Here is a 14016-nt window from a genome sequence, read left to right as displayed (position 1 = left end):
GTGTTTATAGGCCTTTTCAGGTGGACAGATCTAGGAAGGTCATATTTTTTTTTTAGAAATAGAAATCACTAGTTTGTAGGTAAATCATTAGAATTATAAGGGTTTTTAACTTCTTTAGATTGTCATTTTCATCTCTTTTGTTTTGTGCTGAAAATCTTGTTTCCTAATGACACTTAATTATTTTTTTTCTTTATTCTTCTATATATGTAGTAGTTTCAAAATAGTAACACGATATTATTACTTAACCATAAGACAAGTCTGTACAGTTTAAGATTTTCTTGTGCCTTTTTCTATCTTAGGTTATATCCCCACTAGGAATGTACAGTCAAAAGTCATGTATTTCCATTTGTCTCTTATGGATTTTTAATTTTTGTGTACGTGTTTTAACTATGAAAAACACATCATTCCAAAGCAAAAACTTTTAATAAAAGGTATGTTCAGAAAGGTCTAGCTTCCAGTTCCTATCTTTCTCCCTCTTCATTTTTCCCTCCATGATAAATAAACATTTTTATTAGTTTTTGGTTTATCCTTCCATTGTTTATATTTCAAAATAGAAGCATAATTTTTATATTTCCTCTCTTTTTGCCTATAAAAGGTAGCATATTACACATATTCTTTTGCACTTTGCTTTTTAAAAAATAAAACATGAATACATAACAGAAAACAAATACATGGTTTAATGAATTATTATGACACTCACACCTTATAACTACCACCTAATCAAGAAACAGAACCTGGCCAACCACCGCAGAAGACCCCCCACAAGCACCACCCCAATCACAGCCCCCCATAAAAGTAAGCACAATCCTGATAGCAATCACCTTGCTGAGTCTCTTTCTTTTTTATCAACTAAGTGAGCACCTCTAGACACTACAGTTTACTTTTTAGCTTTGTCCATTTTTAAAACTTCACATTCAAGTCTCTTTTAATCTACGGGATGTCCCCCCTCCATCCCATTCTTTCCCCTACAATTCATCTATTGAAGAAACCAGGATATTTGCCCCACACCGTGTTCCCAGTCTAGGCTTTGCTGATTGCACGCTCATGGTGCAATTCAACATGTTCCCCCATCCTCTCTATTTTTGCACATTGGCACTGGATCAGACTCAAGTTCAAGCCCTTTGCCCCAATTATAGGTGGTGTTGGGTTCTTTCAACAGGAGGCATGTCATGTCTGGTTTTCACTCTTTCCTGATGTTGGCAGCCACTGATGCTTAATGCCCAGACCCTTAATTCATCAAAGCTTGCCGAGTGGGATAGTCCCACTCACCTTGCTTTCTGATCAAGCCTTTCCCATGACGCAAGCAGAGGCAGTAGGACACCAGTAGCTTTGCCAAGATGTCTGATATGAATTAAATATTGTGCTTTCCTCCCACATCTGACTTCTCTATGAGATGAGAAAGGTCCCAGGCCTATGTAATTTGTATGCAAATGCCTGCTTCTCAGAAAAGGGTTGACTGGGTTCCAGCCACCTACCACTGTCTTATACTTTCTTCTCCTTATAGTAACTGTGAGAATTAACCCTCCCATTCTCTGAGAAAAGCCAGACTCAAAGCCACCTGAACAATTTTATCATGTGAGGCCCACGCCTGGGTCCACAGCCCAAATGCTTACAGCAGGCAATACACTTCTGACAGATGCCCCATGTATGCGATCAATGTCGCCATGTCTGGAAGGCTTGGCGCCCATATCAGATGCCTGGAGTGTTGTCTTGAGTGAAACAAAACATGAAAACCTGCCCAATGCTATCAGTGAGAGAAGCATCAAACAGGCCGATGCCTTACTCAGCGTTTCCTAACAGAGCCAGGTGTGTAGCACAATTATTCAGGCCATATCTATATATACTGAGATACATTTCTCTATATTTGCTCAACTTTTTACTTAAATGTACTTGTGAAGAAAACTTTTTAACACTTTCACTAAGCAACAAACAGTTCTCACTTGCCAAAGTGGGAAGGTAACATCAAGGAAAGCTAAATAACATAATTAAATTCTAGTGAGAAAGCTTTGCCTGCTGAAGGCTCTGACCTGGGGAATCTGCTCTCTTTTTAGAAAAGGAAGATTAGCAAGGGTTAAAGAGGTGTTCAAATATATTAGCACCAGACTGTCTTTCTCCTAGAGCAGTTCTCAACCGGGAGGTGGATTTTGTTCTCTGGGTGACATTTGGCAGTGTCTAGACATACTTTTGTCTGTCACAACTGGGGGTGGAGGTGCTACTGGCATTTAGCGGGTGGAGGCCAGAGATGCTGTAAACATTCTACCATGCGTGGGGCAGCCCCCCACAACAAAGTTTTCTGGCCCCAAATGTCAATAGTGCTGAGGCTGAGAAACTATGTTTTAGAGAAGTAAGAAGGGTTGAAAAAGAACCGAAAAGAAATTTCCCTCATTCTGGGATTCAATGTTATTTAATGCAGGATCCAGGTACCATGTAACAGCATCCAACATTAACCAGGGGTACATGACTCATACTTAAGAGAAAACTGTCTAAATAACAAGATGTCATGGAGCCAAGGGTGACACCAGCTACTGGTGCTGAAAGAATGTCATTATCTGAACGCTAATCTCAGAGAAGTCCATAGATCGAGTGGCAGAACTGGTCATGCTACACTAGATGCTGTGTTGACAGTTAACATTTATTAAGTACCTACCGAGTCCAGGTACTGTGCTGGGAACTAGTACGTGGTGATTCCGGTGAGAGGCACACAGGCCAGTGGGGGAGACAAGGAGACATTATAAATGAGTAGAAAACAGTACCATGGGAAATTGTGTGCAGCTAAAAGGAAGAGGCGAAACCACCAACCGGGGTCCAGGGGGGAAGTAAGAGGGGTCAGAAGGCAGAAAAGGTTTCCCAGGGACGGCTATGATTCCAGGGTCTAACCCTCCCAAGGAGCTCCCTCTGATTGGAAGCAGGGCTAATTCAAAAGCAGTGTGTGGCTTCTGGCAGAGTACATGGATCTAAAGTCCTTTAAAACTAATTTGTACTATTGGTAAAGATCCAAAAGTATACCCAAAAATAATTTAAAAAAGAAAAGCTATACACCTGATGTATCCATATATTACTGTTTACACTTGAAGAAAGAAAAACTGGAAACAACCTAAGTGCCAAACCACAGGAAAGCAGTTAGCATAATCTGAGAACTAATTGCTATTTATTAAGTGCTGCCCATGTGCCAATCAGTTTACAATCAGTGTAGCAAAATGATTATACCTTTTCTCCTTGCAGCAACTGTGAGAATCAACCCTCCCATTCTCTGAGAAAAGCCAGACTCAGAGAAGATAGGAGAAAGGAATCTTTCAACCAATACTATGGAAAATATTGACTAGCTTTATACAAAAAAATAAATAAATAAAACAATTGTCACTCCAATAAATTTAAAAAATAAATTTAAAAATAAATAAAGAAATAAATAAAAATTTAAGCATAATCCTCACCTCACACCATGCATAAAAGTAACTTGAAATGGATCATAACTTAATTGTAAAACTGAAACTATAAAAATTCTAGGAGAAAATCTTTGTGGCTTTGAGTTGGGCAAAATGCTCTTAGATATGACACCAAAAGCACAAACCATTAAAAAAAAAATGAGGTTGGGGAAGCAGAAACAGGAACAAGTTAGAATAGCATTATGCTGTTATCAGAGTATTCCTTTTATGGTTATCATCTATTTTTGATTAAATGATGTGGATATCCCATTTATGGTGGCAACATAAAGTTTCCTTTTTAAATAAATATGGCTATGTTTCTAAAATGTGAATGGCCCTTAGGGTTGGGGGGTGGGGGTGGAAATATGCTGATAGAATACAGACTCTGAAGTCAGAATGTCTGGTTCAAATTCTGGCTCCACCTCGCCATGGGCGAGGTAAGGATTCTCTGGCCTTGGGTTCCTCATCTGTAAAATGGTTTCACACGAAATTCTGATCTCAAAGAGTTATGCCAGGATTTCCCAAGTTTCTATATACAGAAAGCTTAGAACCTGATCTGGCATATATGGTGCATAGTAGAAGCTCAGTACAGTAAGTCCTCATTTAACATCAATGGGCTCTTGGAAACTGCAACTTTAGGTGAAATGACGTATAACGAAGCCAATTTTACCATAGGCTGATTGATACCCTATAAACAGGAGTTATGTTCCTATGGCATATTTCTGGTCACAGAAAATCATTAAACTTCTAAATAAAGACCCAAAACACTTCTAATATTAAACATTGAAATAAATATGAGCTCTACATATATTTAAGAAAGGTTAATAAAAGTACGAGAATTATTTTCCAACCTGCTTATTCCAGTTCAGAGTCCCGGGTGGCCAGAGCCTCTCCCAGCAGCTCAGGGTTCAAGGAGGGAATCAACTCTGGACAAGAGGGGTACACTCTCACACACACCCACACTCACTTTTAATTTTGAATGATTTCCTTTATTGCTGTTGCTTTTGCACCATCAATAGAGATTTGTGAGGAAAATACTCATTTGATTGTGAAAGAAAGAAACCCAATGTGCAACTAGTCACATGGGACCCTTGAATGCTCTAAACAGCTTTTGCTTCAAGACAGAGACTCATGCCCTTCAGAAGGATCTAACCTCCGACCTCTGACCTCCAACAAGCAAGGAGACCACAAGAGTGGAAAAACAGAGTGTCCACCCTAGTGCCACTCTCAGAAAAAAGGGACAGTGGACAAAGGGACTCCCGTAGACTGTTGTGCCTGAAAGCGTCCTTGGAAGACAGGAGAAAAAAGAAAACAAAGCAAAAAGGAGTGAGGTAGAAGTCAGTAGCTGGAAGGTCTTTAGTTTGACAGCTCCATGGACAGAAACCTCTGCAGAGGGTTACCCTCTCTATGCATCAAAGAAAATAACTGTCACCAAGAAAGAAAACCAAGTTCACAGGGATGTGGAACAACTGGAAGTCTCCACATATTCCTTGAGAGTATAAATGGGTACAATCATTTTGGAAAGCTGACAGTTCTCATAAAATTAAACACACCCCTGTCCTGTGACGCAGCAATTCCACTCCTAGTATTTAACCTAGAAAAATCAAAATATGTTTCCACATATGGGTGAAGGAGTTCAAAAGTTACAAACTTCCATTTATAAAATACGTAAGTCCTGCGAATGTCATATATAGTATGGTGACTAATAGTGTAGTCACTAATTTACTAATAGGTAGTGTATATTTGAAAGTTGCTAAGAGAACAGATCTTAAAAGTCCTTATCACAAGGAAAAAACATGTTGTAACTATGTATGGTGATGGATGCTAACTAGACTTATTATGGTGATCATTTTGCAATACATACACATATCGAATCATTATATTGTATACTTAAAACTAACATGATTTTATGTCAATTATACTGCAATAAAAAAATTTAAGTACATATCTACATCCACAAAAAGAATGAACAGGAACGTGTATTGCTGCTATATTCATACAATGAATAACATGCAGTTCCAAAAACTGAAAACAATCCAAATGTCCATCAACAGAAGAATGGATATAGAGACCGGTTTGATTGCACAATGGAATACCACTCAGCAAAAAAGAAAGAAAAACAAAAGGAAAGGAACAAATTACTAATCCATGTAATAAAATAACATGGATAATCTCATAAACCTTATTATGAGCAAGAGGCCAGACACAAAGAATACACACTATATAACTCCATTTATTTGAATGTAAGAACAGGCGAAAAACTAATCTACAGTGGTTGTCGGATGTGGGTGGTGGTGGTAGGAATTAACTGGAAAGGGGTATGAGGGAAGTTTCTAGGGTGATGAAAATGTCCTAGCTCTTGGGTGGGATGGTTTTTCACATGGGTATACACCATTGTCAAAAACCGTCTGTACTGGGATGAATAGTGTCCCCCCAAAGTTCATGTCCACCATGAATCTCAGAACATGACCTTATTTGGAAATAGGGTCTTTGCAGATGTAGTTAGTTAAATTAGCATGAGGTCATACCAGATTAGGGTAGGCCCTAATCCAATGACTGGTGGCCTTATGAGAAGAGAAAATAGAGACACACAGGGAGAATGCCATGTGACGACGGAGACAGAGTGGAATGATATGTCCACAAGCAGGGAATGCTAGGAACTGCATGCAACCACCAGAAGCCAGGAAGAGGCAATGAAAGATCCTCCCTTAGAGACTTCCAAGAGATCATGGACCTACTGACTACTTGAGTTTGGATTTCTAGCCTCCAGACCTGTGAAAGAATAAATTCTATTCCTTTGAGAGCCCAAATTTGTGGTCTTTTGTTCTGTAGTCCTGGGAAATTAAAATACCATCAAATGGAATGTTTAACGTCTGTGCAATTTATTTTAAGTAAATTATACTCTGATATTAAAAAATTTAAAATAGCTAATTGGAAACAGCAAGCTGGTGACAAAGGCTCCAACCTGACTCCCATTTCACCAAATCAGAACACCAGAAGGAGGGCCAGCCCAATACTGTTCAGAATTCACATCTAGTGGGAGGACCCAGGCACTGCCAGTGAGACCCTACCCGGTGGCTCGCCCTTCACACTCATCCACCTTGCAAAGCTGTTCCCTCTGCAAAAAATGCCCCCTACACCATCTGAAACATAAATACTATAGGACTATAGGCAGAACTACCCGAGAACCACTTTGCAGATGCCCCATTCAAAAGCGAACCAGCTCACTTTTGAGGGAGCTCCAAACCTCAGAATTAAAGACCACAGAAAAGCTTGGTTAGGCGCCAAGAGCTTCGGCCCAACTCTTCTTCCCACTCACTCACAAATTTATTATCTGACATGTCAACCTTAAGGAATCTTCAGCCTGTTCCGTAGTCTAGATACTTACAAAAGCAGGTTTTTAATTTCATTATTTTGCTTTATCTGAGAAGCCCCTGGCCCTGAGAACTTGCCGGTCACTCGTCTAAGCACACTGTACAGTTATGTCCACGAGGTTTAGGGTCCATGAAGGTCAGGAAGGTTAATGAATGTAGAGACCAACTGGCCCAATCCCCATTGGATGTTTTAATCCCCGTTCAGGTCCCCCACCTTTATGGGGTACTTACTATATGCCAAGGAACTTGCCATGCATTAACTTATTGAATCCTCACAGTGAGGCTAGAGGTAGGACCTATTATTATTATCTTCATTTGTTGATGAGGAAACTGAGGACCAGAGGGCTGAAGGAATGCGTCAGAGGTTACCCAAGTAGTAAACCATAAAGAAGGGATCGGAGCCCAAACAACTGGCTTAGAGCTATTGTCTTAACCACTGGAATGCTCTGCCAAGTGGATGCCTCTTCTGTGGACTGGGCACTGCATTCCCCGTGACAGAGAACCCAAAGGTTTTTCTCTGTGAAAAGACCCAGACTCTTGGGGGCGGATGGGTGGCTCAGTTGGTTAGAGCACGAGCTCTGGGCAACGGAGCTGCCTTGCCGGTTGGATTCCCACATGGGCCAACGTGCTGCGCCCTCCACAACTAGAATGAAGTCAATGAGCTGCTGCTCAGCTCCCACGTGGCCAGATGGCTCAGTTGGTTGAAGTGTGGGCTGAGCCAGTTCGACTCCCGCAAGGGGTGGTGGGCAGTGGCCCCTGCAACTGACAACGGCAGCTGGACCTGGAGCTGAGCTGCGCCCTCCACAACTAAGATTGAAACAACAATACCTTGACTTGGAAAAGTCCTGGAAGTACATACTGTTCCCCAATAAAGTCCTGTTCCCCTTCCCCAATAAAAATCTTTAAAAAAAAAAGACCCAGACTCTTTTAACTTCTTCCCCCCACCCCCCCTTCTTCAGAAACAGGGCAGTGAGTCCCAAGTTTAGTTTCATAATAGCCCAGAGACTCTAAAAGCTTATTGGGACATCTCCAAAGCATTATATAAACAAAATCAAGTGTAACAGGATAAAGGCTGTTTAGTTTTGTTTTTGGGGTTTTGGTATGCTGTGGTTTGAAAGTTAACCAAAAACTGAAAAAGGCTGAAATCAGAACCATGCAGATTTTTTTCTAACTCAGTGAAAAACCCCAATATCTATTGTCCATTACACCAGGAAGGAATTTGGACCTGGGTTTCCTAGAAGAACATCAAACCAATGGTTCTTTACTTCAGGAAAGGAAACTTCAGCCCATATATGCAGACTGTGTCCATGTCCACAGTCCTTTTCCAGAGGAGCCCACAGAACTGTTGGCTTAAAGAAGATTCTCCAGGATCGTGGCACAGCACATAAAAAGTAAAGGGAATTTATTCCAGGAGTGCAAGAATGGTTCAGTATTAGGAATCTTCTTAATATAACATAATAATAGATCCTAGGAGATCCATAAATGTTAAATAAGCATTTGACGAATTCAACACCTTTTCCTGAAGAAAACGTCATTAAAGAAGGTATCAATGGATAATTCTTTAACATGATAAAATATACAAATTTCAGATAAAAGCCAGAATTTTGCTTAACTGGAAAACATCAGAAACACTCCCACTGAAGTTAGGAACAATACACACATGCCCACTAACTCTGTATGAGAGGTATCAGCCAATTCAATTAGATAAGCTAAAGAAATTAGAGATGTAAGAATTGGATGGGGGATATACTGTACAGCATGGTGACTATAGTTAACAATATTGTATTGTATGTTTGAAAGTTGCTAAGAGACTAAATCTTAAAAGTTCTTATCACAAGAAAATAATTTGTAACTATGTGTGGTGATGGATAGTTACCAAACTTATTGTGGTGATAATTTCACAATACATACATACGCATACATCAAATCATTATGTTGTATACCTAAAACCAATGTAATATTATATGTCAATTATATCTCAATAAAAATAAAAATGAAAATAAAGAATTGGATGGGAGGAGGTAAATTATTTTTATTTATAGATGCTATGATTATAAGCCTTGAACATCCAAGAGAATCAACTAAGAAATGACTACAAACAATAGCCAGTTAGAAAAGACTCCACAAAAAAGATAAAATATCTACGAATAAAATTATCAAAAAATATACAAGTTATGTACTAAAAACACTGTGAACAATATTTAAGGACACACAAGACTTAAAAAAATGGAAAGACATACTACGTTCTTCCATAGGCAGATTCAAATCATAAAAATGTCCCTTCTCTGAAGTTAATGTGTAAATTTAAAGCAATCCCAATACATTTGACAAAAGGGGATATTTAATTGGCCAATAGATATTTTTTAAAGTGCTAAACCTCACTAGTCATTAGAGAAGTGAAAACCAAAACCACAATTAATTACCACTACAGAGAACAGAATGAATTAAATTTAAAAGACCCACAAAACCAAATGTTACAATACTGGGAATAACTGGAATTCTCAGATACTACTGGAAGGAGGGCAAATTGTTACACATCTATTTTGGAAAGCAGTTTGGCAGTATTTTCTAAAGTTGAACATATGCATGTCCCATGGCCCAGAAATTCCTCTCATAAGTAAACATCCAACAGAAATGCATATATATGGGCACCAAAAGCCATGTGTCATAGCCAAAAACTGAGAACAACTTGAAAGTCCATCAACAGGAGAACGGATTGAAAAAACCCTCACAAATATAACGCTGAGCAAAAGAAGCCATATGCAAAAGCATCCATGTATATAAAGTTAAAAACAAAAACAGCAAAACCAATCTAGAACATGGGAAACAAGGATGATGATTACCTTTTGGAAGAGACTAGGAGAGTAACTGTTTAGGGGCCTGGGGAGTGGGGTGCCGGGGGTGGGTGGGTGGGGGGTGGCTCCTGTTCCAGATCTGGGTTCACTTTACTCTGGGTTCACTTTGTGATAACTCATCAAGCTGTCTACCTACAATTTATACACTTTTCTGTATGTGTGTTATACTTCAGTTTTTATTAAAGCAATTCCAATAAAAACACAACATATGTGTGCATAATTAGATACCAGATTTTAAAGTTCAAATAGAGAAAACAAAGAAACAAGAATAGCCTGAAAAATAAGAAAGCAGGGCTTCCATATAATTAAAAAATATTTTTAAATATTGTAAAGCTTAGTAAGCAAAACAGTGGGAACAATACTGAACACGAATAGAAAGAGGAACCAATGGAAAAGAGTAACAAGTTCTGAAATAGACCCACATATGTATGAGAAAAGACCTGTGATAACCAGCTTATAATAAAGCAGTTCCTCGATTCAGTGGGAGAAAGATAACGATCGGGGTTTTAAAAAAAAAAAAAAGGTTGGGTCTATATACCTCACAGCATCAGGATGAATTCCAAATGGATCAAAATTTGAACGTAAAAAATAGAAGGAAAAAAAGGACATGTCCTATTATCTTGAAGTGAGGAAGACCTTTGTAACTTGATTCAACATTCAGAAGCCATAAAAGAAATGACTGATAAATTTGACTGGGCTGCATAACAATAAAAACTCGTGCATACAAAACAAACCATCAACAAAATAAAAGGGAAACACTAAAGTGGATGCAACTTATATCAGAGGCAAAAGGCTAATCTCCCTAATAGATAAACAGCTACCAGAAGTAAAAAAAAAAAAAAAAAAGCAACAATCCAATTTTTAAAATAAGCAAAGAACATGAGTAAGACAGTCAAGGAACAAGAAAGAGAAATGGTCCTTTTAAAATAAAAGTTTAAAACTTCTCATAAAAAATTTAAAGTAAGACTCAGTTGAGTCACTGTTTTTCACCTATCAGATTGGTAAAAATCCAGTAATGTGGTAATTTTAATGTGTTGGAAAACATGTGGGAGAATAGTAACTTCTCATCCAAAACTGGTGAAGGTGTAAATTGGTACTAACCTTAGGAAAGTTGGCACTATCTCTCAAAATTACACATGCAGATCTCTAGCAATCCCATTTCTGGGAATTTATCATAGATATATAACATGCACCTGCAAAATGCCAAAGGTGCAAAGAGTGTCTGTGACAGCAGATTGAAAACAACCTGAGTTCATCACACAATAAAATAGCATTATATTTTCAGTGAAACAAGCCAGGCACAGAACAGTGTGTATTCAATTTGTGTATATTTATTTGTATGTGCAAAAAGAGATCCTATATTAGAATTATTCACACTAAAATACGGAAGAGTGGCAGCTTCGAACCTCCCAGAAATGGTGCATCCTTAAAAGAAGATGCGGGCCGGCCCGGTGGCTCAGGCGGTAGGAACTCCATGCTCCTAACTCCAAAAGCTGCTGGTTCGATTCCCACATGGGCCAGTGGGCTCTCAACCACAGGGTTGCTGGTTCAACTCCTCGAGTCCCGCAAGGGATGGTGGGCTCCACCCCCTGCAACTAAGATTGAACATGGCACCTTGAGCTGAGCTGCCGCTGAGCTCCCTGGCTCAGTTGGTTGGAGTGCATCCTCTCAACCACAAGGTTGCCGGTTCGACTCCCACCAAGGGATGGTGGGCTGTGCCCCCTGCAACTAGAAACGGGAACTGGACCTGGAGCTGAGCTACACCCTCCACAACTAAAATTGAAAGGACAAATTGACCTGGAAAAAAGGCCTGGAAGTGCACACTGTTCCCCAATAAAGTCCTGTTCCCCTTCCCCAATAAAATCTTTAAAAACAAGAAAGAAAAAAAAGAAGATACTTGTTAAGCCAAATAAATCTGTAATTTCATAGATTTTTTTTGTCAGGGTGATAAAGTGAATTGGAAAAATATATACATATACTGCAAATCCAGAGATTTGGGGGGTCATGAGGAGAACCATATATCAGGAGATACCTCAGCTGTCCCAAAGATCAACTTTAATTAAATTAGACCCAGTAAACTAAAAACAGTTGCCTGGGGACGGGGGTAGTGGGTGGTTATGAACTAGGAGTGAAAGAAAAACTTTCACTCTGGTCCTTTTTTGCATGACAGTCAAACCATATGAATGTATCATCTATACAAGACATTAAACAGTAAAAGAGAAGAGCTGAAGTTCAAGAGCTCCTAAGCCTTGATCAAGAACCACAACATCTACCCCAGCTCTTGTTTCAAGAGCTTCAAACAGGTAACGTTGAATATTTAGAGTTTTATTACCCTATAACAGCTCCCTGCCTTTGCCAAAAACATCTTATGCCAATATTGCTATGCATGATATTGTAGAAAGACTTTGGGCAACTGACTTGAACTCCTTTAAATATCAGTGTTCTCTCTGGCAGAGCAAAGATAAGGGCAAAACAACATCACAGGATTGTTGTGAAGTGCTGGTCTCTGAGCGTTTCAGGAAGCCACAAAGCAGCACAGAACAAGCTCTTCATACAACAGCCGCTCGACAGCCAAGCCTGGGCTAGAATTGACATCAGACCTGAATTTCAGTGCTTCTCAAGGTCAGTCAGTGTTGCTTAAGAGTCACCTGAAGAGGCTGTTAAAGCACAGGCTCCCAGGCCCTGCCCTTAGCTATGTGATTCAATAGGTCTGGGGCCGTGAACTTACATTTTAAACAAGCTTCTCCTGGATGATGCTGATATGCTGGTTTAAGGATCACGTTTGAGTAGTCTGGTGCAGAGCAGGGTTCCTCACACTGTGATGTGCATACAAATGGCCTGGAAATCTTGTTAAAATACAGAGTCTGGCTCAGTGGGGTCTGGGGTGGGACCTAGGACTCTGCATTTCCAACAAGCTCCCAAGTGTTACAAATGCTACTGGTCTGCAGACCACACTTTGAGTAACAAGATTCTGGAATATTCAGTTCCATTCATTTTACAGATAAAGAAACTATGCTTGGGAAAAAGTACATGACTTGTCCAAGGCTTCTTGGGCGGTAAAGGCAGAGACAGGATGAGGCCTCTTTCGGGGTGGCTGCCATTCCTCAGAACTGCCGCTCCCTGCTGTCCCCAGACCTATGCTACAAACCTTCCTGAGCCAATAAGTGATGCCAACCCATTAGAAAATGGCATGGAAATTTACTAAATCATACACAGTCCTCTACTCTTCCGAGAAATAAGCCACTTACCAGGAAGCTTAGCTCAATCCACCAATCTGTTCTCTTTAAAAAATGCACTTTTGGCAAACTTATTTTTTAGCTGAGTCACCTTCCCCTCCAGTGACTCATACCTTTGACAGGCCTGCTGTGGGAACCTAAGGAAGACTCGGAGTATTTCTCAACACATGTGGTCTGATTACGGGGAGAGGAGGGTGAGGCTAAGCAGAAATGGGGGTGGGGAAGTTAATCCCTGGGAAAGCTGAGGAGTCCCTTGATATGACCTCAAAAACAGAATTGCACTGTATGCATTTTTCCAACTCACTTTATCATCCTGACAAAAAGTCCATCGAATTAAAATTGTACTTGGGGGGCCGGCCTGGTGGCTCAGGCGGTTAGAGCTCCATGCTCCTAACTCCGAAGGCTGCCAGTTCAATTCCCACATGGGCTAGTGGTCTCTCAACCACAAGGCTGCCAGTTCGATTCCTCAACTCCCGCAAGGGATGGTGGGCAGTGCCCCCTGCAACTAAAAATTGAACATGGCATTTTGTGCCGAGCTGCCGCTGAGCTCCCGGATGGCTCAATTGGTTGGAGTGTGTCCTCTCAACCACAAGGTTGCCGGTTCGACTCCCGCAAGGGATGGTGGGCTGTGCCCCCTGCAACTGGACCTGGAGCTGAGCTGTGCCCTCCACAACTAAGACTGAAAGGACAACAACTTGAAGCTGAACAGCACCCTCCACCACTAAGATTGAAGGGACAACAACTTGACTTGGAAAAAAGGCCTGGAAGTACACACGGTTCCCCAATAAAGTCCTGTTCCCTTTTTTAAAAAAAAAAAATGTGTTTGGATTAACAAGCAACTTCTTTACAGGATGCATTGTCTCTGAGCTGCCAATCTTTTACACTTCACTGTGAATTATTCCAGAACAGAGGGAAGGGGGTGGAGTTCGGACTCAGGTCTCTGGAGTCATACAGGCAGAGAGGGGCCTTACCTAAGATGAAGCTTGATCTGGGAGCCCAGAGGCTGGCAAACCACAGCTGCAATCCTGGATCTTGGCACCTTGGACCTTGGCGTCTGCACCATATTTATCAGCAGGCCCCACCCCTACCCCTGGTGTCTTCAGGTTGTGAGTGGTTTGTGGGCCTGGCT

At 40.5% G+C, this 14016-nt stretch overlaps 1 protein-coding gene across 4 annotated transcripts in view; it reads right to left on the bottom strand.

Moving 5' to 3' along the window:
* The window catches only part of IL34 (interleukin 34), a 57984-nt gene that overhangs the window by 20452 nt on the left and 23516 nt on the right, over window positions 1-14016 (bottom strand). The window contains exon 1 of one of the 4 annotated variants that reach the window (XM_019710142.3): window positions 4274-4292. The exons of the other annotated variants lie outside the window; for them this stretch is intronic. The gene's annotated coding sequence lies outside the window, so the exon portion shown is untranslated. Of the gene's footprint in view, window positions 1-4273; window positions 4293-14016 lie in introns of those variants that run through there. 4 annotated transcript variants of the gene reach the window in all.

Source organism: Rhinolophus sinicus, chromosome 8 (genome assembly GCF_057876585.1).
Source record: "Rhinolophus sinicus isolate RSI-liver-muscle chromosome 8, RSI-T2T, whole genome shotgun sequence".
Taxonomy (NCBI): Eukaryota; Metazoa; Chordata; class Mammalia; order Chiroptera; family Rhinolophidae; genus Rhinolophus; species Rhinolophus sinicus.
This window is presented reverse-complemented; position numbering and strand designations above follow the sequence as displayed.